Here is a 26,841-nt window from a genome sequence, read left to right on the forward strand (position 1 = left end):
AAGATGCTGGAAACCCATATCTACCTCCCAGCAGGTGGCAGCAAATCAATACTCCATAAGGTCCTGTAAAATCATTGTTTTTTCATCCTGGTAAACATTCTTGGATGTTGCAGACTGGCTTTTCTAGCTAGAAGAGCAAAAACAATATTGCCAAATTATAGGAATTTATATCAACTAGTTGTGAGAGTATATCTATGTGATTAAATTTTATTATATTGTCATATTAATATTGTTCTTTGCTTGTCTCTCATAGAACCCAAAATCCATTTGTAAGCAGTTTTGTTGGACTAATAATGCCCATGTGTTATCTACGTAGATAAACAGTACTCTCCATAGCCATTAATTGGCTAATATCCATCAACACCACATAGCATTTATGAGACAGATAAAGTATCCTTAGAGGGAAAAATTATATTCCCTGGAGAAGGGAAATGGCAACCCGCTTCAGTATTCTTGCTTGGAAAATTCTCATGGACAGAGGAGCCTGGTGGGCTACAGTCTATGGGGTCATAAAGAGTCAGACGACTTAGCGACTAAACCATCAATCACCACCATTACAAAAGAGTTAATGTTCTAAGTCAAGGTCAGCAAAATGATCCATGGGCCAAATCTAGGGCAGAACCTGGTTTGTTTAGTACACCACACAAAGCTTCTAACAAAAAATAAAGAGACAAATTACCAATACACGGAGTGAAAGATCACTAAAGATCCTTTCGATGTTAAAACACTGATTCTCACCCAGAGCTTTTGGTCCCCAAGGAACATTTGGCAGAATAAACTGTGGGAAATTCTGAAAGAGATGGGAATAGCAGACCACCTGACCTGCCTCTTGAGAAACCTATATGAAGGTCAGGAAGCAACAGTTAGAACTGGACATGGAACAACAGACCGGTTCCAAATAGGAAAAGGAGGACATCAAGGCTGTGTATTGTCACCCTGCTTATTTAACTTCTATGCAGAGTACATCATGAGAAATGCTGGGCTGGAAGAAGCACAAGCTGAAATCAAGATTGCCGGGAGAAACATCAATAACCTCAGATATGCAGATGACACCACCCTTATGGCAGAAAGTGAAGAGGAACTAAAGAGCCTCTTGATGAAAGTGAAAGAGGAGAGTGAAAAAGTTGGCTTAAAGCTCAACATTCAGAAAATGAAGATCATGGCATCTGGTCCCATCACTTAATGGCAAATAGATGGGGAAATGATGGAAACAGTGTCAGACTTTATTTTTCTGGGCTCCAAAATCACTACAGATGGTGACTGCAGCCATGAAATTAAAAGACACTTACTCCTTGGAAGGAAAGTTATGACCAACCTAGATAGCATATTCAAAAGCAGAGACATTACTTTGCCAACAAAGGTCTGTCTAGTCAAGGCTATGGTTTTTCCAGTGGTCATGTATGGATGTGAGAGTTGGACTATGAAGAAAGCTGAGTGCCGAAGAATCAATGCTTTTGAACTGTGGTGTTGGAGAAGACTCTTGAGAGTCCCTTGGACTGCAAGGAGATCCAACCAGTCCATTCTGAAGGAGATCAGCCTTGGGATTTCTTTGGAAGGAATGATGCTAAAGCTGAAACTCCAGTACTTTGGCCACCTGATGTGAATTGTTGACTCACTGGAAAAGACTCTGATGCTGGGAGGGATTGGGGGCAGGAGGAGAAGGGGACGACAGAGGATGAGATGGCTGGATGGCATCACTGACTTGATGGACATGAGTTTGAGTGAACTCCGGGAGTAGGTGATGGACAGGGAGGCTTGGCGTGCTGCAATTCATGGGGTTGCAAAGAGTCAGACATGACTAAGAGACTGAACTGAACTGAACTGAACTGAGAGACATTTTTGGTTTTCTCGCTATCAGCATCCCTCAGGGAAAAGTCAGGATACTGCTAAACATTCTGCAACGTATGGAACGGTCTCCCACTAGAGTTTTCTTGCCCCAAATATCAATAGTTGTTGTTCAGTGGCTCAGTCATGTCTGACCCCATGGACTACAGCACGCCACCTTCCCTGTCTTTCATTATCTTTCCAAGTTTGCTCCAACTCATGTCTATTGAGTTGGTGATGGCATCCAACCATCTCATTCTCTGTCGCTCCCTTCTCCTGCCCTCAATCTTTCCCAGTGGCTGTTCGCATCAGATGGCCAAAGAATTGGAGCTTTAGCATCAGTCCTTCTAATGAATATTCAAGGTTGATTTCCTTTAGAATTGACTGGTTTGATCTCCTTGCAATCCAAGGGACTCTCAAAAGTCTTTTCCAACACCACAGTTCAAAGGCGTCTGTTCTTCAGCACTGAGCCTTCTTTATGGCCTGACTCTCATGTCTGTATGTGACTACTAGAAAAACCATAGCTTTCTATATGGATCTTTGTTGGCAAAGTGATATCTCTGCTTTTTAATATGCTGTCTTGTTTTGTCATAGCTTTTCTTCCAAGGAGTAAGCATCTTTTAATTTCATGGCTGCAGTCACCATCTGCAGTGATGCTGAAACCCAAGAACATAAAGTCTGTCACTGTTTCCATCAGTAGTACTGAGGTCAAAAAATTCTAATTCAAATCTTAAAAGGAGAATATTATAAACAAATTTAGATCAATAAGATTTGATAACTTAGAATAAATGAACAAATTCCTTGGAAAACAAAATCTACCAAAACCAAGAAGAAATAGAAAATCGGAGTAGTTGTACATTTACTACAGAGTCTGAATTCATGACCAAAAACCACTTTACAAAGAAAACTCCTATTATACAGAGTGAAGTAAGCCAGAAGGAAAAACATAAATACAGTATACTAACGCATATATATGGAATTTAGAAAGATGGTAACAATAACCCGGTGTACGAGACAGCAAAAGAGACACTGATGTATAGAACAGTCTTATGGACTCTGTGGGAGAGGGAGAGGGTGGGAAGATTTGGGAGAATGACATTGAAACATGTAAAATATCATATAAGAAACGAGTTGCCAGTCCAGGTTCGATACACGATACTGGATGCTTGGGGCTAGTGCACTGGGACGACCCAGAGGGATGGAATGGGGAGGGAGGAGGGAGGAGGGTTCAGGATGGGGAACACATGTATACCTGTGGCGGATTCATTTTGATATTTGGCAAAACTAATACAATTATGTAAAGTTTAAAAATAAAATAAAATTAAAAAAAAATAAAAAAGAAAGATAAAAAAACAAAGAAAACTCCAGGCCCAGGTGACTTCACTGGTAAATTCTCTCAACATTTAAAGAGCACATAATGTCAATCTTGCATGAACTCTCTGAGAAAAGAGAGGAGAAAATACTACCAATAAATGTTATAATAACTGGATAACCCTGATAGAAATATCTAAGTCAACATTAGAAGAAAATAATCACAGACCACCATCACATCTATAAACATAAGTGCAAAAATCCTATTCAAAATACTAGTAAATTGGACACTGCTGCTGCTGCTGCTAAGTTGCTTCAGTCATGTCCGACTCTGTGCAACCCCATAGACGGCAGCCAACCAGGCTCCACCATCCCTAGGATTCTCCAGGCAAGAACACTGGAGTGGGTTGCCATTTCCTTCTCCAATGCAGGAAAGTGAAAAGTGAAAGGGAAGTCGCTCAGTCATGTCCGACTCTTCGTGACCCCATGGACTGCAGCCCACCAGGCTCCTCCATCCATGGGATTTTCCAGGCAAGAGTGCTGGAGTGGGGTGCCACAGCAATATAGAAAAAGATACAATGGTCAACTGGAGTTTTTCCAAAAATGCAAGGTTGGCCTAATATTTAATCAAACAATGTAATTTAACAACATTCATAAAAGAGAAAAAATTCTGTGATATCTCAATAAATAAAAATAATTTTTGATGTATTTCCAATTAATGACAAAAACAATCGGAAAATAGAACAGAGTTTATGTTATGAAGACATGTATAGGTACTGTAAGACCAATAGCTACTATCGTGTTTAGTGGTCAATTAGTCACTTCTATGAGGAAGATGGTGAGACTGTCTGCTCTTACCACTTCTATTTGGCTGTATTTCAGAGGTCTAGGGACTTCCCTGGTGGCTCAGACAGTAAAGCGTCTGTCTACAATGTGAGAAACCTGGGTTCGATCCCTGGGTTGGGAAGATTCCCTGGAGAAGGAAATGGCAACTCACTCCAGTACTCTTGCCTTGAAAATCCCATGTACGGAGGAGCTTGGTGCAGGCTACTGTCCATGGGGTCGCAAAGAGTCAGGCACAACTGAGCGACTTCACTTTCAGAGGTCTAGATGGTATAGTAGATGAAAAATAACTAAAATAATAGAAGGTATAAAGATAATGGTCTATATAAAAAGTCTAATTCTTAAACTATTAATTGCCTTTTGATTAATAGATTAAATTAAGTAATTGTCTTTAAATTAACAAATTGCCCATGTAGATTATCTTTGGAATCTACTAGAATTTATCATTGAAATTAGTGAGCTCATAGGGTAAAAGATCAGTATATGAAAAATCAATATTTCTCTATGATAGCAAGCTGCAATTAGAAAATGAAAATTTTAAATGTACCATTTATAACAGTATTATAAATACCTAGGAATAAATTCAATGAAAGGTGAGAACTCTACTCTGAAAGTACAAAGCATTGCTGAAATGAAAGGAGATCTAGGTAAATGGAGATATATACCATATTCGTGCACATAGAACATATACCGAGGCAGACCATGCTCCAGGCAAAAATACGTCTCAACTCATTTATATGGATTCAACTCATGCAAAATTTGCTCTCTGGCCACAGTGAAATTAAAAATAGCAGTCAATAATAGAGGGATTTCTGGAAAATCCCCAAATTTCAATAATCAAAGGCTTAGATTTTCTAGACTGCTTGCCACAGAAGTTCAGGTTGACACAGAGGACATTTTTCTGCTCTGCACAACCAGTTGAATGACGTAAGAATTGATTATGGACGTGTTAATCCCCATTCCAACCAACTCGGCACAGCCCTAAGACTGGGTATGCTGGGAGCAGGGGCAGACGGCTGTTATACACTGGAATATTGCACTGAAACAGAGTTACAGCATGTTTAAAATTCATGAAATCATCCTCATTTCTTGTTTTCTTTCCCTCACAGTCTATAAATGCTGATGAAGAATATGGGAACAAGACTGTGTAGCTGACAAAACAAAAAATCTGGTCCTGGATAGCTTTTGATGAATTTAATAAGTAGAAAGATAATGAACATAGAGTAAATTTGCATAATGGTGTAACAAAAACTTATTGAATGATGCTAACTATCTGAGGAAACCACAGTTGGAAATTGCGTGTAAGAGTGGTTCTGGCAAGATCCCCGATTCCACTCAGTCATGATGTATGGTTTTAAGGGGGTAGGGAATACCTCACATGGTTTATTTTCACTGATCTTAAGTAACTTTTTCATTCTGTTTTTCTAATCAAATAATTAAAATTCATTTTTAATGGAAAAATTTCCAACACCTAGATTTGTCCTAAGTGTATTTTTTCTCAAGGATTTATAAAAGTAAACATTTCTCTTTAATAGACCTTTGGAAAGATTTGAGGCTATAAATTGTTTTTAATATTTGAAAGTTTTTTTCCCACCCTTGGAAACAATGTTAAGTTGCTCCCTTGATAATTATTTCTTTTGACTGTAAATTATAGTTAATTTAGCCAGATGTTTTTCAAACTTCACTTTGTAAGTAGAGTTAAGAAGACCTTTTTTTCCAGTAGTTTCCTTCTTCTTTTCTAAAAAAAAAAAAAAAAATATTTTAAATATCTTTTCAGTATCTACCTTTTGCAGTTTTTAACTTCATGCTACTTTAAAAAAATATAATTATTCACAATCGGCTTCTCTTTCTTTCTTTATTTGGCTGCACCGGGTCTCAGTCGCTGAATACAGGATCTTCCGTCTTTGTTGCAACATGCGGGATCTTTAGTTGTTGCGTATGGGATCTAGTCTCCTGACCAGGGATCGAACCCAGGCTCCCTGCATTAGAAGAACTGAGTCTTAGCCACTGGACCACCAGGGAAGTCCCTTTCAAGCTACTTCTTATCATTCTAAAAATATACCATTGTGGCATAATTTTCTAAAAAGTGAGGGGAATTATTCTTTCCTGATACTCTTCCTATTGAGTTGGAATATAAAGGAAAAACCAAACGTGAGGGTTTGTTAACGGCTAATGATAGCCAATGGGCTACCCTGGTGGCTCAGATGGTAAAGAATCTGTCTGCAATGTGGGAGACCTGGGTTCAATCCCTGGGTTGGGAAGATTCCCTGGAGGAGGGCATGGCAACCCACTGCAGTATTCTTGCCTGGAGAATCCCCATGGACAGAGGAGCCTGGCGGGCTACAGTTCATGGGGTTGCAAAGAGTTGGACATGACTGAGCGACTAAGCACACAACACAATGATGGCTAATATTATTAAACTATTTAATGACCATTGTGAACTGTTATCATAATGTTAACTGCTCCTCTCACATCCCTGCGAGATAGATGCTACTGGTACCCCCATGCTCTGCAGAAAACGGAGGCTCAAGGAGATTAACCCGGTACCTATGGTCTTAGTATTCATTGTAAGTGGTTTGAGCCAGGGTTTGAGTTCATGTCTTTGACTCCAGTGTCCACATGCTTAATGGTTGATGTTTATCAGCTCCCATTTTGCTATTTACTAAAGTAGTGGGATTACTGTAGATCCCCCAGTTTATGATGACCTCTCTAAGTTCATCATAAGGATGTGACAATATGACACCCTGACTCACTATATACAGCAGATTTTCCAATGTGATACACAAATTCACCACATGATGGCGCCAATGAAGTGAGACGCCATGTGTTCCTAGTATTTGACATATTAGGCTCAGACCTAAATATAAATGTCAACAGAATGTAATTAAAGGTGTTAAAAAATAACATTTTTTTTTAAAAAAGCAACCATAAAGAATTACAGTCTAGAAGGTCTTTTTTAAAACATGTGGCATGAAAAAAGCACAACTATAAAAAGGTTAAGAGTAATTGACTCATAAAAGTTAAAAATAAAAAGATAAAAGATGAGCCTTTGTATTCATAGAGAAGTATGTGGGACAGATGTCAGAGACTTCCCACAGGAAGGAAAACACCAAAGGAAATGAATTAAATGAGAGCAGGTGACCTACCAAAAAAAAAATAATACAGAGACCAGCTGTATAGTGATGGAGCTCCAGGGTCAAATGGATGAGTGTTCCAGTAAGATTCCACAGTAAATGCAAATGGGTTAGCACAAGCCAGTGACTAAAAGACTTTAAGAGAACCTTTAAATAGACATCACTACTTCCTTTTCTAATAAGAATAAGCATTACAATTTTTTCCCTGCAATCTCAAAGATACAACCTCCTGTGGAAGGAAGAAGTATTGTTTCTCAGAAACTTATTGAAGCAAATCCTTGCACATTCTATTCATTACAGTGGTTCCAGTGAGTCTCAAACGGTGGTTCTGGCACCATCAGCACGACCTGAAGTTATTACAAATGTAAATTCTTTGCCTGCTCTGGACTTACTGACTCAGAAACTCTGGACAAGGGGCTCTGCAGATGCTTCTGATGCACTTGAAATTTCAGGGTCCACTGTATTACTGGAGGAAAAAAAAGAAGAAATTCATCAAAATGTTATTTATAACACAAAGATATTAAAGATGATACTCTATCATTAAACAAACAGTAAATAGTGGAATGTTATTGAAGCATTTAAACATAAGTTTGATGGAGAATTTTTAAATAATGGAAAATGCCTATGATATAAAAAATAATAAAGAAGTACTAGAAAAGTCAGGACACAAAATTGATTTCAATTGTGTAAAAACAATTCTCGAAAAAAAAAAATAGAAGGAAACAAGGAAGACTAGTTAACAGTTGTTAATGTTGGAGTGATGGAGTTGCATACCATTTTTTCTGTTTTTTAATATTGCAGATACTATTTTCAAATTTTCTATGAGAAGTCATTTCATTCCTACTAAATTCCTATTTTATTCCTATACTTTATCAATATAATGATTAAGGAAGAAGTAAAGAGAGAGGGAGAGACTTTCCAAAGTCAAAATACTAGTTAGATATACCATTCTTGCTCATTTTCTCCCTCAAACATATGGTTACTAGGAAAAAATGGACACAGTAACCGTCCAAGGCATGAAGAAAAAAACACAGTCGTCATGTTATTTATTGGAGAGACAAGATCTATAAAGACCATGATTGATATGTATTCGACTGTGGTATAGTTGGTATACATTTAGTCTGAAAGAGGTACAGGGAATAAAAACTTAACAGACAATAATCATGTGCTTCACTCTTTCCAGTATCACTAGTTAGTGAAAATATTGTTTTCTAAAGTAATGTATAGGAAAGTGAAAGTGAAAGTCGCTCAGTTGTGTCCAGCAGAATTCTCCAGGCCAGAAAACTGGAGTGTGTAGCCTCTCCCTTCTCCAGGGGATCTTTCCAACCCAGGGATCAAACCCAGGTCTCCCACATTGCAGGCGGATTCTTTATCAGCTGAGCCACCAGTGAAGCCCAAGAATACAGGAGTGGGTAGCCTATCCCTTCTCCAGCGGATCTCCCCAACCCAGGAATCCAACCAGGGTCTCATGCATTGCAGGCGGCTTCTTTACCAGCTGAGCTACCAGGGACACCCCTAATGTAAAGGAAAATGTCTTCAAATTTAGAAAGGGATAGCCTTGAACATTGGAGAAGGCAATGGCACCCCACTTCAGTACTCTTGCCTGGAAAATCCCATGGACAGAGGACCCTGGAAGGCTGCAGTCCATGATGTCGCTAAGAGTCAGACACAACTGAGCGACTTCACTTTGACTTTTCACTTTCATGCATTGGAGAAGGAAATGGCAACCCACTCCAGTATTTTTGCCTGGAGAATCCCAGGGACGGGGGAGCCTGGTGGGCTGCTGTCTATGGGGTCGCACAGAGTCGGACACAACTGAAGTGACTTAGCAGTAGCAGCCTTGAACATATTATCCCTAAGAAGACAGGGATACCTGGTCGTTTGAATTAATGACTTGACAAATCAAGTAGGAAAAAAATCGCCTTAAATGAGTATAATTTTAAAAATTAGTATCTGTGTATCTATCTAATCTATGTTATGTATATCCTGAATGTTAGACCCAATGTAGCATTACTTCTTTTTGACAAAGATATAAAATATATGTTAAATATGTATATATATAAAATGAATATGTATGTTAAATATAAACATATATATGTCATATGTATATAAATATATATGATAATATATTAAGCTACAAAAAACTCAGTAAACTTTTTAAAAATCTGTAACTTAAAAGGTCACATTCTCTAAAAATAGTAAAATATATCCAAATTTAATAATAAGCTGTCAAACAAGGATGAAAAAAGCAATCCTTTGGAAATTGAGGAAGGAAATCATTCCAAATAAGCCTTAGATCATAAAGGAAATCAAAACTACAATTACAAACCCTTTACAAAAGAAGGATATGAAATAATAAAACTAATGGGATGCATACAAAGATAAACTCAAAAAGGAATTCATTATTTAAAAATTTTCATTAAAAAAAAGCCTAACAGTAAATGAACTAAGTGTTCCACTCAATAAGTTAGAGAATTAAAAAAAAAAAAAAATGAGAAGGATAATAAGGATAAAAGCAGAATTTAAAGAATTAAGAAATAAAAAATATTAGAGCTGTAAGTGATTCAAGTTACATCTCTGGAGGAAAACATAAAGAAAAATGCACTAGGAAATTCTGATTAAGAAATGCACACATATAAGCACACATTAATGCATTTGGAATGAAAATGGGGATAGAAATACAGATTGAATATAATTTTTTATTATAAAAGACCTCCATTTCCCATAATATGGAAGGCTACATTGCTTAGACCAACTCTCCCAGCTGGAGGGAAGAGCAATTTAAAATGGTGAATTTCCAGGCCAAAATCTAAATAGTGAAGGGACCCCGAGCAGAGCACTTGAACTGCTTTTGCCCTAAGAACATTTCCTAAACCAGGCAAATGTCGGCTTTAGTAGCTTTGAAGAGTATAAAAAACATAAATGAAAGCCCGGGGTCTACCCAAGGTGAAGATCTAAGAGGAGATCCCTCCTTCTTAAAGCCAAGATACCAGAAGAAGGATGAACTGGCGATGAACATACCCAACTTCTTCTTTTTTTTTAATTTTCTTTTTAACACCAAAAGCATTTTGTACTGGGGTACATAGCCAATTAACAATGCTGTTATAATTTCAGGTGGACAGAGAAGGCACTCAGCCATACGTACACAGTAGGTTGCCTTGGTTTGGAGCAGAGCAGGGGTGGGAAATAAAAACCGTTTCTGTAAAGTTGTAAGCATAAGAATGCTTCAGATCAACACTGATGGATCACAAAAACAAAATCTAGTGAAAGAATCTAGATATAAAATACTTCACATTATATGATTCCATTTCTATGAAGTTAAAAAGAAACTATAGTATTTATGGATATTATCGATACTTGAGTGGGCAGACTAAGGGAAAAAAGTAGCAAAGTGTTTTTTTAAAAGTCAGTACAGTCTGGTCTCCACACCCTCCATATGGGTTCCCAATCCTTGGATTCAACCACTATCAGGTCAAAAATATTTGGGGAAAAAACATTCCAGAAAGTTTCAAAAAGTAAAACTTGAACTTGCCATGCAACTATTTATATAGCATTTATATTGAATTAGGTATTATAAGTAATCTAGAGATAATTTGAAATATACAGGAGAATGTGTGTAGGTATACAAGTTAGCCTTAATGAGGTTAAAGGTAGGTTTTTGGAAATCACCGCAGAACATGTATCACTGGAAGGATACCTTGAGCACACAGGTCTGACTCAGAGGAGGTAGGAACAGGGGTCTGCATACCCCCATTTTGTGAGGAGTAAGGCAGTGGTCCCAAGAAACCGTTCCTTCACAAGAAGGCTGGAAGCAGGATGAGGACTGTTTGAACGTACTTGATAGTATCTGATGAGGAATAAAAAGCTTCCCAGGTAGCTCAGCGGTAAAGAATCGGCCTGCAAATGCAAGAGATGAAATCGAACGTGGGTCAATTCCTGGGTGGGGAAGATCCCCTGGAGGAGGAAATGGCAACCCATTCCAGTATTCTCGCCTGAAAAATTCCATGGACAGAGGAACCTGGTGGGTTACAATCCATGGGGTTACAAAGAGTCAGACACGACTGGGCACACAAACATACACAAAAGGGACTCAAATCCCTTGATTGGTCTCCTATGTCCTGCTGTCAAAACACTTCCACTCACTAGGATGAGATTCTAGAGATGGAATAAAGTCTCATCAAAGAAGGGGTTGCTAAATTTGACAAGCTTCTTTCCTAAAAACTTGACTAAGGAAGTCAAAATAAAACAAATTGATAAACATTAAGAACTTTTCTTTATAACAGCAAAATTACTTACAAGGCACAATAAAAAAAATACCTGGTTAACAATATGAACAAAAATTTATAAATAGGAAAGACAGCATCACAAATAAATGAGAAAAGTTACATAATCAGTAGTCTAGGGAGAACTGGATAATTAGGCAGGGAAGAAACAGCAAGTAAGTATGTGAAGCTGAGATGGTCACTGCTCCTCCTCTTTGAGATACACGGTAGAAAACAGGGAAGACAGCAGATCTGAGAGTTTTCTGCCTCAGTTATCAAATCTCCCAGTACTGATTCCTAGGTCTACAGCTATCTAATGTACTTATTTAGAAGTTGGAAAGAAATAGAGGCTTCCCAGCTGGCATTAGTGGAAATGAACCTTCCTGCCAATGCAGGAGATGTAAGAGATGCAGGTTCCATCCCTAGGCGGGGAAGGTCCCCTGGAGGAGGGCATGGCAACCCACTCCAGTATTCTTGCCTGGAGAATCCCATGGACAGAGGAGCCTTGTGGGCTAAGGTCCATAAGGTCACAAAGAGTCGGACACGACAGAAGCGATGTAGCACACACGCACGCAAGCTTTAAAGGAATACATAATGTTAGAGGCAGCTATCTCCCAGTGTCTTGATGTTTTCACTTAATATACAAAGAGCACTTCTTTTACTTTTCTGAATGAAACGTAACTTCTAATCATGACAGCAGAGATATACTTTGCTTTGGGGTCTCAACAAGATGGTGTAGCTTTGTCTCTCCCTGCTAAGGACACAAGTCAAGACACAACCAAGGGAGAACTTGGAAATGTTAGGAGGAGATGAACAGATTTAGGATCTAGGAAAGGAATACATCTAACACCTTTACCCAGTTTCTGTTTAGTTTTTCATTTTAAAATGAATTTTTATTGGAGTATCGTTGATTTACAATGTGCTCTGCTGTACAGCAAAGTGAATCTGTTACACATAGACACATATCCACTCTTTTTTTAGATTCTGTCCCCATATAGGTCTTTACAGAGCGCTGAGTAGAGTTCCCTGTGCTATAAAGCAGGTTCTCATTAGTTACCTATTTTATATATAGCAGTGTGCATATGTCGACCCCAATCTCCCAGTTTATCCCCACCCCTGTCTTTCCCCTTCCAAACCTTCAGTTTGTTTTCTACATCTGTGACTCTATTTCTGCTTTGTAAATAGGTTCATTTGTATCAATTTTTATCCACATATAAGCGATATCACATAATTTTTGTTTTGTTTTAAATCAAAGAAGTCTGTTTCTAAGCAGCTCCAAGAGTAGGTAAACAACTTTATTCCAAAGAATTTTTAAGCAAAAAAAAAGAAAAAAGGATCTAATTTAGGGCTGTCAGTAAATAAAAACATAGGGTGCCTTTATTTGTTGTTTATCTGAAATTCAAATTTAAATAAGCATTCTCTATTTCATCTGGCAACCTAACCTAAACTTAAATGCCTTTTGAATTTCGAGAATTTTAATGGCTGCTGCTGCTGCTGCTAAGTCGCTTCAGTCGTGTCCGACTCTGTGCGACCCCATAGACGGCAGCCCACCAGGCTCCCCTGTCCCTGGGATTCTCCAGGCAAGAACACTGGAGTGGGTTGCCATTTCCTTCTCCAATGCATGAAAGTGAAAAGTCAAAGTAAAGTCGCTCAGTCGTGTCCGACTCTCAGTGACCCCATGGACTGCAGCCTACCAGGCTCCTCTGTCCATGGGATTTTCCAGGCAAGAGTACTGGAGTGGGGTGCCACTGCCTTCTCTGATTTTGATGGCTATGTTACCACAATTCTTTTTTAGAATAGTAGTTCTTAATTTTGATGGCATATTATGATCAACTAGGGGGCTAAATTCTCATGGGTGGGAATAAGGTAATTTTAAAATTGACCCTTCCCCACCCCCTCCACCATCGACCTGTGTCCCAGCCAAGTGATCCTAATGTGCAAAGTTTAGAAAAACTGACCAGTGTTTACAGGTGCTTAAATATGCTCCAGTTTATAGAAAGCTCCATAAAATGAAAAATCAAATTTCCAAAATAATTACCATAATCTAATTTGATGTCTTTAAATACATTAACTGAAGAGTAATATATGTGATATGTCTGACATGACCACATCATTCTCCAGGCAGCTTATTTTTCACTACATTTCTCTGGAAACTTCAAGCCTTTTTCCCCCTCTTATTCAGGAGAAAAACTGCTAAAGATGATGGTATGAAAGCAACTAAAACTCTTCCCTAAGCTGAGATGAAAAGCAATTCAATGTAGTATTTTTTAAATTTGCATTTGGTGATGGGCTTTGATTTTAAAGTAGAAGGAAAGAAATTCATAAAAAGCAGATTATATTAAAAGTATGAGCAGTTGCCGTATAGCATAATTCAATATTTATCAAATTCTTTGTGTTTTTCTGCTAAACTTGGAAGGAACAGCTTTGATCTCATGACTAATATTCAACTGTCTATGATAAATATTCTTAGTCCCATTTATGCCAAATTCAAATGTGCTTACTTTGGTTCTTTTCAGTTTCACAAAAAAAGGAGACAAGACGGAACTGCTGAATGCTTCCTTTTTGATCTTATGTACTATTTCAGCTTGCTGGGATAAATGAGAAATGTCTGCACTCCATTGTGCTAGCCTGTTCCTACTGATAAGTGCGGCAACAACACTTACAAAAGGGTCAGAAGTTGTGGGTTCAATTGCTCCTTCGTTTTCTAGTCTATTCGACAGTTCTTAGGAATATCAGCCGATTTTGTTGAAAATGGTTTATTATAAACCTTGAAATAACCATTTCCTACCTCACATCCCAAATCATTATTTTCCTTACTAGGGATAGTTGATGAGGTAGCTTCCAAATATCTCATTTGATTAATGCAAATTGCTGATCAGAAAGAGAACTTACCCTAAGGCCAGTGGTCTCAGGGAGAAAGCCTGGGACCACCCTGACGGGCAGGTACTAGGCCTTGCAGACTTGATGTATGATCTCTCTTGTAAACATTCAGGTTAAACATACTTCTACAGATTGACCAGAATGCCAATTTATTGATCAGTTATAAAAATGTAACACAGACTTGTCAACAATTCTCTCTATAGACCAATTTCCATTTGAGTCCAAATTTCAATCACAAGAGTATTGGTGTACTGGTGTCATTGATCTATACAACCTGATACAGCAGCTCCATTTTGGGGGTTTTATCTTCAACATTGCTATTCTCTAGTTTTGACTGATATATGCCTCTTTTTAAACCTATGATTTAACATGCAGTCAGGTTACAGCCAGGTGTTGTCAGGCAAGGGCATATTTCTTATCCCCATGGTGATCTTGCATTACTGATGAAATGATGCTTTATAAGCTTTTTTATTTAAGATTTTTATATGGACCATTTTTAAACTCTTTATAGAATTTGTTACAATATTTCTGTTTTATGTTTTGGTTTTTTGCCTGCGAGGCATATGGGATCTTAGCTCTCTGACTAGGCATCGAACTCACACCCCCTGCATGGGAAAGCAAAGTCCCAACCACTGGGCTACCAGGGAAGTTCCATATATTTTTTTTATTAACAGATTGCTCCAGAGTTTAGCCGGAGCTAAAGAGTTTATTTTTCTCTTTTCATATTCTGAGGAGCATCTCAACTTTAAGCTGCATGAAAACAGAAATCTTGTCTGTCCCATCCACAACTCTACACCAGAGCCCGGAACAGTGCCTAGAACATAGCAAACACTAAAAGAAACAATGATAATAATAATTGAAAGAACAAAGGATGTTGTCTCTTAGCTGTTCCTATACTACACAAATATTATTAGAAAAAAGAATGTACATATATATAGTACCCACGGATTATTCTGCTTTTTTGAGGATCTCAAAGAGAATAATTCACACAGCACTTGCCCTCGACCCATCAATTTAAATTAGATCTCCCCTCCCCGCATCTGCCACTTCATGATTCTTTCGTCCTTCTTTTCCTTCGGCACTTACCGTAATCAGTAGTTTGCAATTTATATGTGTTTATTTAAGGTCTGAATCATAAGCTCCAGAAGGCAGGGACTGTGTCTGTTTCATATACTGCCTGTATTTATAAACCACCTTTCTGCTGTGGGCTTCATGATATTTAATAAAACTCACCTTGAATTTTGTGAGCCAGATCTATCTTGCTCCTAGGAGGAATCACTAATGACTTGAGGACTTTGGCTATCAGGCTAGTTAGAGGATGAGCTATTCTGGAGGGCAGACAGCCATCCCAACACCCTGAAATCCCACCCCAGGGGGAATTCTTGATCACAGGCAGACTGTGGATGATCTGTGTTCCCAGGCTAGCTACAGAAGGAAAGAGCAAGGGAACACTTGCGTTCTTGTTCATTTTGCAGGTTTGAACATTAAGATCGATTTATCATTTGGATAGGAATCTAGTTGCATGCTTAATAATCACTGTGTTCTGAAAATGTGTATCTCAACTAGTTCACCAGTTAATGGTTCACTCCTGCCCTATTAGATTTTATATATTTAAATGCTATTTACATCTAATTCTACATTTTTAATTGTGTGTTATGATAGGCAAGTCACAGAAAGAAATCACATGCCTAGAGGTAGTTAAGTAAAACATAAAGGTAGTGATGAAAATGGTAATGTAAATAGAAGCACAGTAGCCTGGAGAATCCCAGGGACAGGGGAGCCTGGGGGGCTGCCATCTATGGGGTCACACAGAGTCAGACACGACTGAAGCGGCTTAGCAGCAGCAGTATAAATGTAAACAGTGAAGAGGAGTCCAATGCAAACAGCAAATGTGAGGCTGAGCAAATATACGTTAGAACAAGTGAATCTTGATGAATATGTGAAAATTTGATTTTATCAGACCAGCAATCAATTTGCCTCTAGTCCCTATTGCATTGTCTGTTACAAAACTTGGTTAAAGAATGGCAAGAAGCCACAGGGGCTTTTGCATTGCTTTCAAAGTATCGTGACCTTTCTGATAAACCAATTGAGTTTTTCCTGAACAAGCACAAAATAATGCTTTCTAATATGAAATTGATAAATTTTTGTCATTTAAAGGTGGAGAAGAGACCAAAGCTAAAGAAACATTCATCAAAGTGGTACACCAAACAAAACAAAACATACGAACAAACAAAAGTATAGAAGTTGCATACTGCTGAAAAGTTTACAAATCCAACTATAAGGCTAATGATAATGACCATGCTCAGGAAGAAACTTTAATTAGCCACTGGGAATTTCATAATCCGAGTGGACTGTTGTACATCAGATAATATTAATGCCATTCAGCATAGAAGGGTCGTGTCTGTCATGAGCGCTTTCTGGCAGACACTTGGCTTACATTTGGAAAGAATCAAAGATGTACAGAGTATCAATCAATGCTTGGCAGAAATGTGCAGAAATAAATGAAAGGGAAGTGCTCAGTGACCTACTGGTTAGTTCCTTGCTCCACCCCCACGCTAGAGATTTTTCATGTAGTTGGCAATTATTTTGTGAGCCATGATGTAAGGTGGAAAGATACTGCCAGCATTGGTTATGAATTCAAGGAGGAAGTGTTTACTTATTTGGATAAAATGGTTGTGTTCTTATCCTTTGCTTCATCTCCAGAACATAGTTGGTGAAAGTAGTTAATACATTTAAACTGTGGTCACCGAGTGTTTATCTTTTAAGCATGCTTTGTGAAGAAATTGGTAGTAAATACAAGCCTTCTTTTCCACACAGAAGTAAACTGTTTATCGAGATAAAAGTGTGTAAGCAAGCTTTTAAAATCAGGGATGAGATAAAAGCATTTCTCCATGACACTAGTAATACCATTTTTTTTAAGTAGTTTTTTCAAGTAGTATATTTCAATGATACATGCTATTTTTTAACAGCCTCAGTCTATCATATCAGAGTATACATTTCTATCATATAAAATATTCTGGCCTTCAGGATTTCTTAAAAGGATCAAATTATGGTATAAATATCTGAAATTTGATTTTAACATGTGATTTTTTTCATTTATTGGAGAAATTCAAGACATTATGGGATGTTCTTATATGTCATATTCCTGAAAATAAGATAAATAAAAGAAACTAATGCAAATGCCATCCTGAAACCTGAAGAAACACTTTCCAGAGCCAAATGAAATCAAAGTGGAGACCTACTCCATTTACCGTCATCTTGCCATTCTCTTCTCCAGAACATTGAATTTGCAACAGAGAACATTCTGGATATTACATATGGGAATTTTTTTAATCCTAAATTCTTTCTTATCCTAACTACCGCACAATTGCACTCATCTCACACGCTAGTAAAGTAATGCTCAAAATTCTCCAAGCCAGGCTTTAGCAATACGTGAACTGTGAACTTCCAGATGTTCAAGCTGGTTTTAGAAAAGGCAGAAGAACCAGAAACCAAATTGCCAACATCTGCTGGATCATGGAAAAAGCAAGAGAGTTCCAGAAAAACATCAATTTCTGCTTTGTTGACTATGTCAAAGCCTTTGACTGTGTGGATCACAATAAACTGCGGAAAATTCTGAAAGAGATGGGAATACCAGACCATCTGATCTGCCTCTTGAGAAACCTATATGCAGGTCAGGAAGCAACAGTTAGAACTGGACATGGAACAACAGACTGGCTCCAAATAGGAAAAGGAGTATGTCAAGGCTGTATATTGTCACCCTGCTTATTTAACTTCTATGCAGAGTACATCATGAGAAACGCTGGGCTGGAAGAAGCACAAGCTGGAATCCAGATTGCCGGGAGAAGTATCAATAACCTCAGATAAGCAGATGACACCACCCTTATGGCAGAAAGTAAAGAGGAACTAAAAAGCCTCTTGATGAAAGTGAAAGTGGAGAGTGAAAAAGTTGGCTTAAAGCTCAGCATTCAGAAAACGAAGATCATGGCATCTGGTCCCATCACTTCATGGCAAATAGATGGGGAAACAGTGGAAACAATGTCAGACTTTATCTTTTTGGGCTCCAAAATCACTACAGATGGTGACTGCAGCCATGAAATGAAAAGACGCTTACTCCTTGGAAGAAAAGTTATGACCAGCCTAGATAGCATATTCAAAAGCAGAGACATTACTTTGCCAACAAAGGTCCATCTAGTCAAGGCTATAGTTTTTCCAGTGGTCATGTATGGATGTGAGAGCTGGACTGTGAAGAAGGCTGAGTGCTGAAGAATTGATGCTTTTGCACTGTGGTGTTGGAGAAGACTCTTGAGAGTCCCTTGGACTGCAAGGAGATCCAACCAGTCCATTCTGAAGGACATCAGCCCTGGGATTTCTTTGGAAGGACTGATGCTAAAGCTGAAACTCCAGTACTTTGGCCACCTCATGGGAAGAGCTGACTCCTTGGAAAAGACTCTGATGCTGGGAGGGACTGGGGGCAGGAGGAGAAGGGGACGACAGAGGATGAGATGGCTGGATGGCATCACCAACTCGATGGACGTGAGTCTGAGTGAACTCCGGGAGTTGGTGATGGACAGGGAGGCCTGGCGTGCTGCGATTCATGGGGTCGCAAAGAGTTGGACACAACTGAGCGACTGAACTTATCTGAACTGAAAAATTTAAAAAAAAATTTTATCCTAACTACTGACTTACTGCTGAGAGAGAAACCAGAATATGTACTTTCTGGGTATATGTTTGAGACAAAGATTTAGGAGTATCAGAGCTCATGAACAATTTTACTAATTCTGATGACCAGTAATTATGGTTAGGATTTTCTATTTCAGTCAAAATAGAGTAAGAAACAAATCTGGGGGGTTCCCTGGTGGGCTAGCGGTTAGGACTCTGAGCTTTCATTGCCATGGCCCAGGTTCAGTCCCTGGTGGGGGAACTAAGACCATACAAGGCTCCTGGTGTGGACAAAAAAAAAAAAAAAGAACCTGACCAGATGTGCGCCTCTAGCGCTCCCTCTTTTAGTGGGTTAAAGAAATCTTGGTGAAAGATGATGAACAGTATTGTCCCTTTCACTGATATAAAATAATAATTATTATCATTCATAGAAAACTATTTTGTTTCGGATGAACCTTGCAGATATTATGCAAAGTGAAATAAGCCAGACACAGAAGGACAAATATTAATGATTCTGTTTATACGAAGTATAAGAATAATTTGTAGAGACCGAAAGTGAACTCAAAGTTACCAGGGCTGTGGGGGTGGGAGGAGGGAAGTGCAGCGTTAGTGTCTCATGGGTACACATGGGTATCTGTTTGGGTGATCAAAAATTTCTAGAAATGGATGGTGATGATAACTGCATAACAAAGTGAATATACTTAATGCCACTGAACTGTTACACTCAAAAATGGTTAAAATGGTAAATATTATGTTATATATATTTTACCACAGTGAAAAATCATATTTTATTACTATTTTAGAACTGTAACAAAAATTAATTTTAACATATACCCCAGTGAGCCAAACACCCAACAAGCACCTGGGCACCCTGGAAGCCAGCTCTGGAAATTCTCATCACATCCTTTCGAAACATCAATTCCTACAGAATAAAGGAAATGAGAACAGATTGGCAGAAGCCAAGAGGAGGCCTTGAATGATGGCTGGAGGTGAACATTGGAGCCCTCCATAGTTTTCTGTGGAGAATCTACTCTCCTCTAGAGTCTGAAGAGAAATTAAATGTTTGGTGTCTTTCTCACCAAGGAGAATCCTGGTCAGTGTCAGGCAACAGAAGGACATGGATTGCTCTTTGTTTGGCAGTTGTATTTATTTTGCACTTCATAATTTTTTAAATTTCTATTTTACTTTTGGCTGCACCTCGTAGCATATGGGCTAGACTGCCAGGGAAGTCCCTTATTTTGCACTTTAACTCATTTAGACGCGTTCAGCTGAAAACCTTTGGCTACGGAATTTCTTCTTTAGGCAATTGCAGTAATTGAAACAAGAGGCCTTTGGGGCTTAAAACAAAGAGGAGCATCTCCTTGGCTTTAACCGGAAGACAGGCTCCTAAAGTGAGCCATGGAATGCTAATAAGGGTTTTATGAGAAAAGGTATCTTTGGTCCAATAAGTAGTAGCTGCTGCAGGTTTCTCCACTGCAGAACTTTCCAGAGTGTTTTTTGAATCAATAAAAGAGTGTGCGTGCAAGCTAAATCGCTTTAGTTGTGTCTGACTCTGTGCAACCCCATGGACTGTAGCCCGCCAGGCTCCCCTGTTCATGGGATTCTCTAGGCAAGAATAATACTGAAGTGGGTTGCCATGCCCTCCTCCAGGGGATCTTCTGGGCACAGGGATCGAACCCGCATCTCCTGCATCGCAGGAGGATTCTTTACAGCTGAGTCACTGGGGAAGCCCCAATAAAAGTTAGTCCTTTCTTTTTATTTAAAAAAAAAATTAATACAAGTTTTAAAGGTTACTTTTCATTTACACTTATTGCAAAGTATTAGCTCTATTCTCCAAATTATTAGCTCTATTCTCCAAAGTATTAGCTCTATTCTCAATAGTATTAGCTCTATTCTCCAAAGTATTATTAGCTCTATTCTCCAAATACGTCACTGAACCTGTCTTACACCCAGTAGTATAAGTTAGTCCTTTCTTAAATGTTGCTGATATTGTAGTAGGTCTTAAAGTTGACCTCCTTTGTACTTTTTACAGAGTGTTTTGTGGCACGTGTGTTCTGGGGAGCACACCCCAGGGAAGATTGGCCCTAAGGAATTGTGATGCTGTAATAAGAAGCATTTATTTGGATTTCCCCTCCATTTCTGACCCAGAACTCTTAAAACTCTTCGTATTTTCTAAACGATAAGAATGATAAAGATATCTTTTTTAAAACTGAAATATAGTTGATTGACAGTATTATGTTAGTTTCAGGTGGATAGCATAATGATTCAATATTTTTGCAAATTATATTCCATTATAGGTTATAAGATAATGGGTTTAATGCCTTGTGCTATACAGTATACACTTATCTATTTTGTATGTAGTAGTTGGTACCTTTTCAGTTCAGTTCACTAAGCATAATATTCTCTGGATCCATCCATGTTGCTTCAGATGGCAGTTTATCATTCTTTCAGGCTCATCCCTTGACTTCTGGGGAGGGGAGAGGGACTGGAAATTGCATCAGTTGTCAATAACCAACGATTTAATCAACCGTGCCTATGTGATGGGGCTTCCCTGGTGGTTCAGATGGCAAAAAATCTGCCTGCAATGTGGGAGACCCAGGTTAGATCCCTGGGTCGGGAAGATCCCCTGGAGAAGGAAATGGCTACCCATTCCAGTATTCTTGCCTGGAGCATCCCATGGACAGAGAAGCCTGGCAGGATGCGGTCCATGGGATTGCAAAGAGTCAGACACGACTGAGCAATTAAGCACACACACATGCCTATGTAACGAGGCCTCGAAATGATGATATTCAGAGAGCTTCCTTGGTGAATATGCAAAGATTTGGGGATAGTGGTGCTGTCAGAGGGCACAGAAGCTGTGTCCTTTCCCTGTATCTTGCCCTGTGCATCTCTTCCTTCTGGCAGTTCCTGAGTTACACCTGTTTATAATAAACTGGTAATGTGGTAAGTAATGTGTTTCTCTGAGTGCTGTGACTTACTTTAGCAAATTAATTGAATCCAAAGAGGGGGTCACTGGAATCTCCATGTAGCTGGTCAATAAGAAGCACAGGGCACAAATAGACTTGCAGTTGTGTGTGGTATGTATGCGTCTGTGATGTGTTTGTGTATGTGTGTGTGCGTATGTTGGGGTGACAGCCAGTCTTGAGGAACTGAGCCCTTCACCTGTGGGTTCTTGGTAGGTAAGTGTCATAAATGAGTTAAATTCCAGTACACCTAGCTGGTGTCAGAGAAATTCTTGGTGATGAGGGCACAACCCACACATTGGAATTAGTCTCAGAATTAAGAAAATCATTTATACTGTTATTTATTTGCTTCTCACTCATGTCTTATATGATCACTGCATGTTATCTATCAGTGGTTCAGTTGCTCTCAAATGATCTTAACACTTTTTGTGATATAATATGTTTAAAGTAATACTCATTGTTTCTTTCTTATTAGAAAAAGCAAAATAATCTTCTTGAAGAAAAATTGCAAAACACAGATCAGCAAAAAGAGTAAATAAAACACCTATCTAGGGGTAATCAGACTTTATTTTCTTAGGCTCCAGAATCACTGCAGATGGTGACTATGGTCATGAAATTAAAAGACGCTTGCTTCTTGGAAGAAAAGCTATGACCAACCTAGACAGCATATTAAAAAGCATAGACATTACTTTGCTGACAAAGGTCTGTCTAGTCAAAGTTATGGTTTTTCCAGTAGTCATGTATGGATGTGAGAGTTGGACCAAAAAGAAAGCTGAGCATCGAAGAATTGATGCTTTTGAACTGTGGTATTGGAGAAGACTCTTGAGAGTCCCTTGGACTGCAGGGAGATCAAACTAGTCAGTTCTAAAGGAAATCAGTCCTGAATATTCATTAGAAGGATTGATGGTGCAGCTGAAACTCCAATACTTTGGTCACCTGATGCAAAGACCTGACTCATTGGAAAAGCCCCTGATGCTGAGAAATATTGAAGGCAGGAGGAGAAGGGGAAGCCAGAGGATAAGATGGTTGGATGGCATCATTGACTTGATGGACATGAGTTGGAGCAAGCTCTGAGAGTTGGCGATGGACAGGGAAGCCTGGCGTGCTGTAGTCCATGGGGTCGCAAAGAGTTGGACATGACTGAGCAACTGAACTGAGGGGCAATCATTGTTAACAACTACTAGTTATCAACTCAGCTCTCTTTTTTTATTATAAAAATGTATTATGTTATACATTTATTTACTACAAAGAGACCATTCAGTACACATTTTTAAAAATCTGATTTTTAAATTAACAGTCTACCACAAACTTCTTCCCATTGCAACAAATATTCATCCACAGTATAATTTTTGTTGTTCAGTCACTAAGTCATGTCTGACTCTTTGAGACCCCATGAACTGCCGCATGCCATGCTTCCCTGTCCTTCACTATCTCCTGGAGTTGGCTCAAACTCATATCCATTGAGTCAGTGATGCTATCCAACCCTCTCATCCTTTGACACCCCTTCTCTTGCACTCAGTCTTTCCCAGCATCAGGGTCTTTTCCAGTGAGTCGGCTCTTCTCATCAGATGGCCAAAGTATTGGAGCTTCAGCATCAGTATCAGTCCTTCCAATGAATAATCAGGGTACATTTCCTTTAGGAATGACTGGTATAATTTTTAATGGCTAAAAAAATTCCATATTTACAAATATATATGCAAAGTAATAAAATGTATCTCTGAACTATTGGCACAGACTTTGTAGTTTTAGGAAATATGTAAATGCCTTCATTTATCTCTTCTGTCTTACACTTGAATACAGTTATAAAGAAAGGATTTAGCGCATGTGGCCTAATCCCCCCACAGCTGCATTTTGGCTATTTGGATATACCCACAGCTGATCAAGGTTCTGTGTGTTACTATTTTTGCCTGTACTATAGCTCTCAGATGAATTGTGGAAAGGGACCTTAGTTTCTAGAGACACCTGTTAGTAGTTCACATGTATTTATTTATGCATTAATAGTCATCTCATTGTGCAGGCCAGACTATAAATGGTAGTTAGCAACTGAAACACAAAGTCCATAACGGAAAATGGGAAAAATACAAAACTTTTTCCAGGCAAGGAATTCGGCTTTTGAATTGAGATCTGTGGAAGGAGGACACCAGCACTTTTCCGAAGGTGATGCTGCCTAAGCATTTCCGCATGCCACCCAAAGCCTATTTGTAATTATGTGTGCGTTTCAAAGGCCCTCCGAGATCGAAAGGGATTGAGGACTGCATCCCGCTGGCGAACCTCGGTTTCTCAGGAAGGAAAGACTGTGTCGGTGAAACGAGCCATTTCTCTCTTGACTGTTTTCAGTAACCCCAGTGAGGCTCCTCCCCCTGTCACTTACGTTTCCTTTTTCCTCACTGACTCAACAGTACCCGAAGACATCATGGCAGTTCAGCTGTGATGTTCAGCTGAGTTCCCACGCTGTCCTAGGTGAGAAGGACTGCTTCAGTGGTGAGAGAACAAGTTCCCTGCAATTTGAAGCCCAAAGTAGAAATTAAAATTATGAACAGGGTATTTTGACATTAAATTAAATAAAAAATGGAAGCATATGTCATTATCTTTAAAAAATATGGGCAATTGATTCACTTGGATTACATTACTGTTTCTAAACCATAAGCATCTCTAATCACACACCAGAATAAGTACAAACTGATAAACAAAATATTAAAAATCACTCACTTCAAGAAACAGAGCTAGTCTAATTCTAAAATCTACTTTAGTTTTTTTCATTACATATAACTTTCCTTTTGAATTTTCCAAATCATGCAACCATTTCTAAGTATATTTCTATGAAATCAGAAAATAGATCTTGTGTTTCCCCCCAAGAGGGCTTTTGTTACCAATAAATGAACTACACACACACACACACACACACATATGCATGCACTGTTCATCCAGTTTCCAATAATATTTTCAGAGCAGGTGTTAACAGTGTTGCATGCTAACATTTAAGACATTTTACAATTGAAAACAAAGTCAGGATTCATATAAAAAGTCCCAAAGGAATACTTCATTAATGCTCCAAAAAGTAATTGTTGATTGAAACTCTGTTCTTAAGTCAATGCATCTCCCAGAAACAAAAAATATGTATTTGTCAACATAGAAATATATTTCTATTTTCACTTAAAATGACCCATCTTACATGTTTTCCCCTCTCTCTATACACACACATACACATCACACACATAATCACGCACACACAATTAGACAAGTAACCCCCAAATATTTCTTGGACAAATGATCTTTCCTTGCAAAATTCTACATGATCTGAGTAGAATTATTTCTTAAATCAAAACACTTAAGAGAGACAAGACTTTTAATGAAAATATACCAATGTTGACAAACTTATAGATCTGGAAATGACATAACAGATCATTTTATCCAACTCCTTCACTGTATAGCTGAAAAACTGCTGCCCAGGGAAGCCAAGTTGAGCTGCCCTAGGCTATACAGCCATCTGCTGGCAAAGCTCACACTGAGAGACTTCAGGCCTCCCAGGTCTCCCCATCAATTCAGTTCAGTTCAGTCGCTCAGTCGCTTAGTCGTGTCCTACTCTGCGACCCCATGAATCGTGGAACGCCAGGCCTCCCTGTCCATCACCAACTCCCTGAGTTCACTCAGACTCACGTCTAAACATCTTTCATGTGCTACTCTATCATCTTTCACGTGCTATATGTTTGGTGAAATCTATATAGGCAATAATAATATATATGTATATAAATGTTTATAAAATATAAAATGGCATTTACTGAAAATTATGCTACTCACGAGTCATTTCCTTACAGAAACCTTCACTTACTTCTCAGACTTGGTCAGCAAGCCCGCATTCACTCATAGACTATTGTGCCACTCCTTTGATGCACTCACCACAGACGTAATTTTACATTTGCTTGTGTGATCTCAAGACTGTAAACTCTATGAGAGCAGAAAATATATCTACTTTTGCTCACCTTTATATCCCAAGCATCCTGCCCAAAATAGATCTTATTATGTTATATTGCACAAAATTGATGCTTAATTATTTATTGAATGAGTGGTGAACATTTCTGCTAATGATTGAAAAAATTAATGCTGAGTTAACATCAGTTCAGTTCAGTTCAGTCGCTCAGTCGTGTCCGACTCTTTGAGACCCCATGAATCACAGCACGCCAGGCCTCCCTGTCCATCACTATCTCCTGGAGTTCACCCAAACTCATGTCCATCGAGTTGGTGATGCCATCCAGCCATCTCATCCTCTGTCGTCCCTTTCTCCTCCTGCCCCCAATCCCTCTCAGCATCAGAGTCTTTTCCAATGAGTCAACTCTTCGCATGAGGTGGCCAAAGTATTGGAGTTTCAGCTTTAGCATCAGTCCTTCCAAAGAACACCCAGGGCTGATCTCCTTTAGAATGGACTTGTTGGATCTCCTTGCAGGCCAAGGGACTCTCAAGAATCTTCTCCAAACACAGTTCAAAAGCATCAATTCTTTGGTGCTCAGCTTTCTTCACAGTCCAACTCTCACATCCATACATGACCACAGGAAAAACCATAGCCTTGACTAAACGGACATTTGTTGGCAAAGTAATGTCTCTGCTTTTGAATATGCTATCTAGGCTGGTCATAACTTTTCTTCCAAGGAGTAAACATCTTTTAATTTCATGGCTGCAGTCACCATCTGCAGTGATTTTGGAGCCCAAAAAGATAAAGTCTGACACTGTTTCCACTGTTTCCCTATCTATTTCCCCATCTATTTCCCACGAAGTAATGGGACCAGATGTCATGATCTTCTTTTTCTGAACGTTGAGCTTTAAGCCAACTTTTTCACTCTCCTCTTTCACTTTCATCAAGAGGCTCTTTAGTTCCTCTTCACTTTCTGCCATAAGGGTGGTGTCATCTGCATATCTGAGGTGATTGATATTTCTCCTGGCAATCTTGATTCCAGCTTGTGCTTCTTA

At 38.8% G+C, this 26,841-nt stretch overlaps 1 long non-coding RNA gene across 1 annotated transcript; it reads right to left on the reverse strand.

Annotated features, from left to right (window-relative positions):
* Window positions 1–26,841, reverse strand: LOC139176687 (uncharacterized). Its single transcript, XR_011561090.1, has 3 exons — window positions 24,251–26,841; window positions 7,505–7,578; window positions 1–127 (listed from the first exon to the last, which is right to left on the reverse strand). It is a non-coding gene; the product is annotated as an uncharacterized lncRNA (long non-coding RNA).

This window comes from Bos indicus, chromosome 17, assembly GCF_029378745.1.
Source record: "Bos indicus isolate NIAB-ARS_2022 breed Sahiwal x Tharparkar chromosome 17, NIAB-ARS_B.indTharparkar_mat_pri_1.0, whole genome shotgun sequence".
NCBI lineage: Eukaryota > Metazoa > Chordata > Mammalia > Artiodactyla > Bovidae > Bos > Bos indicus.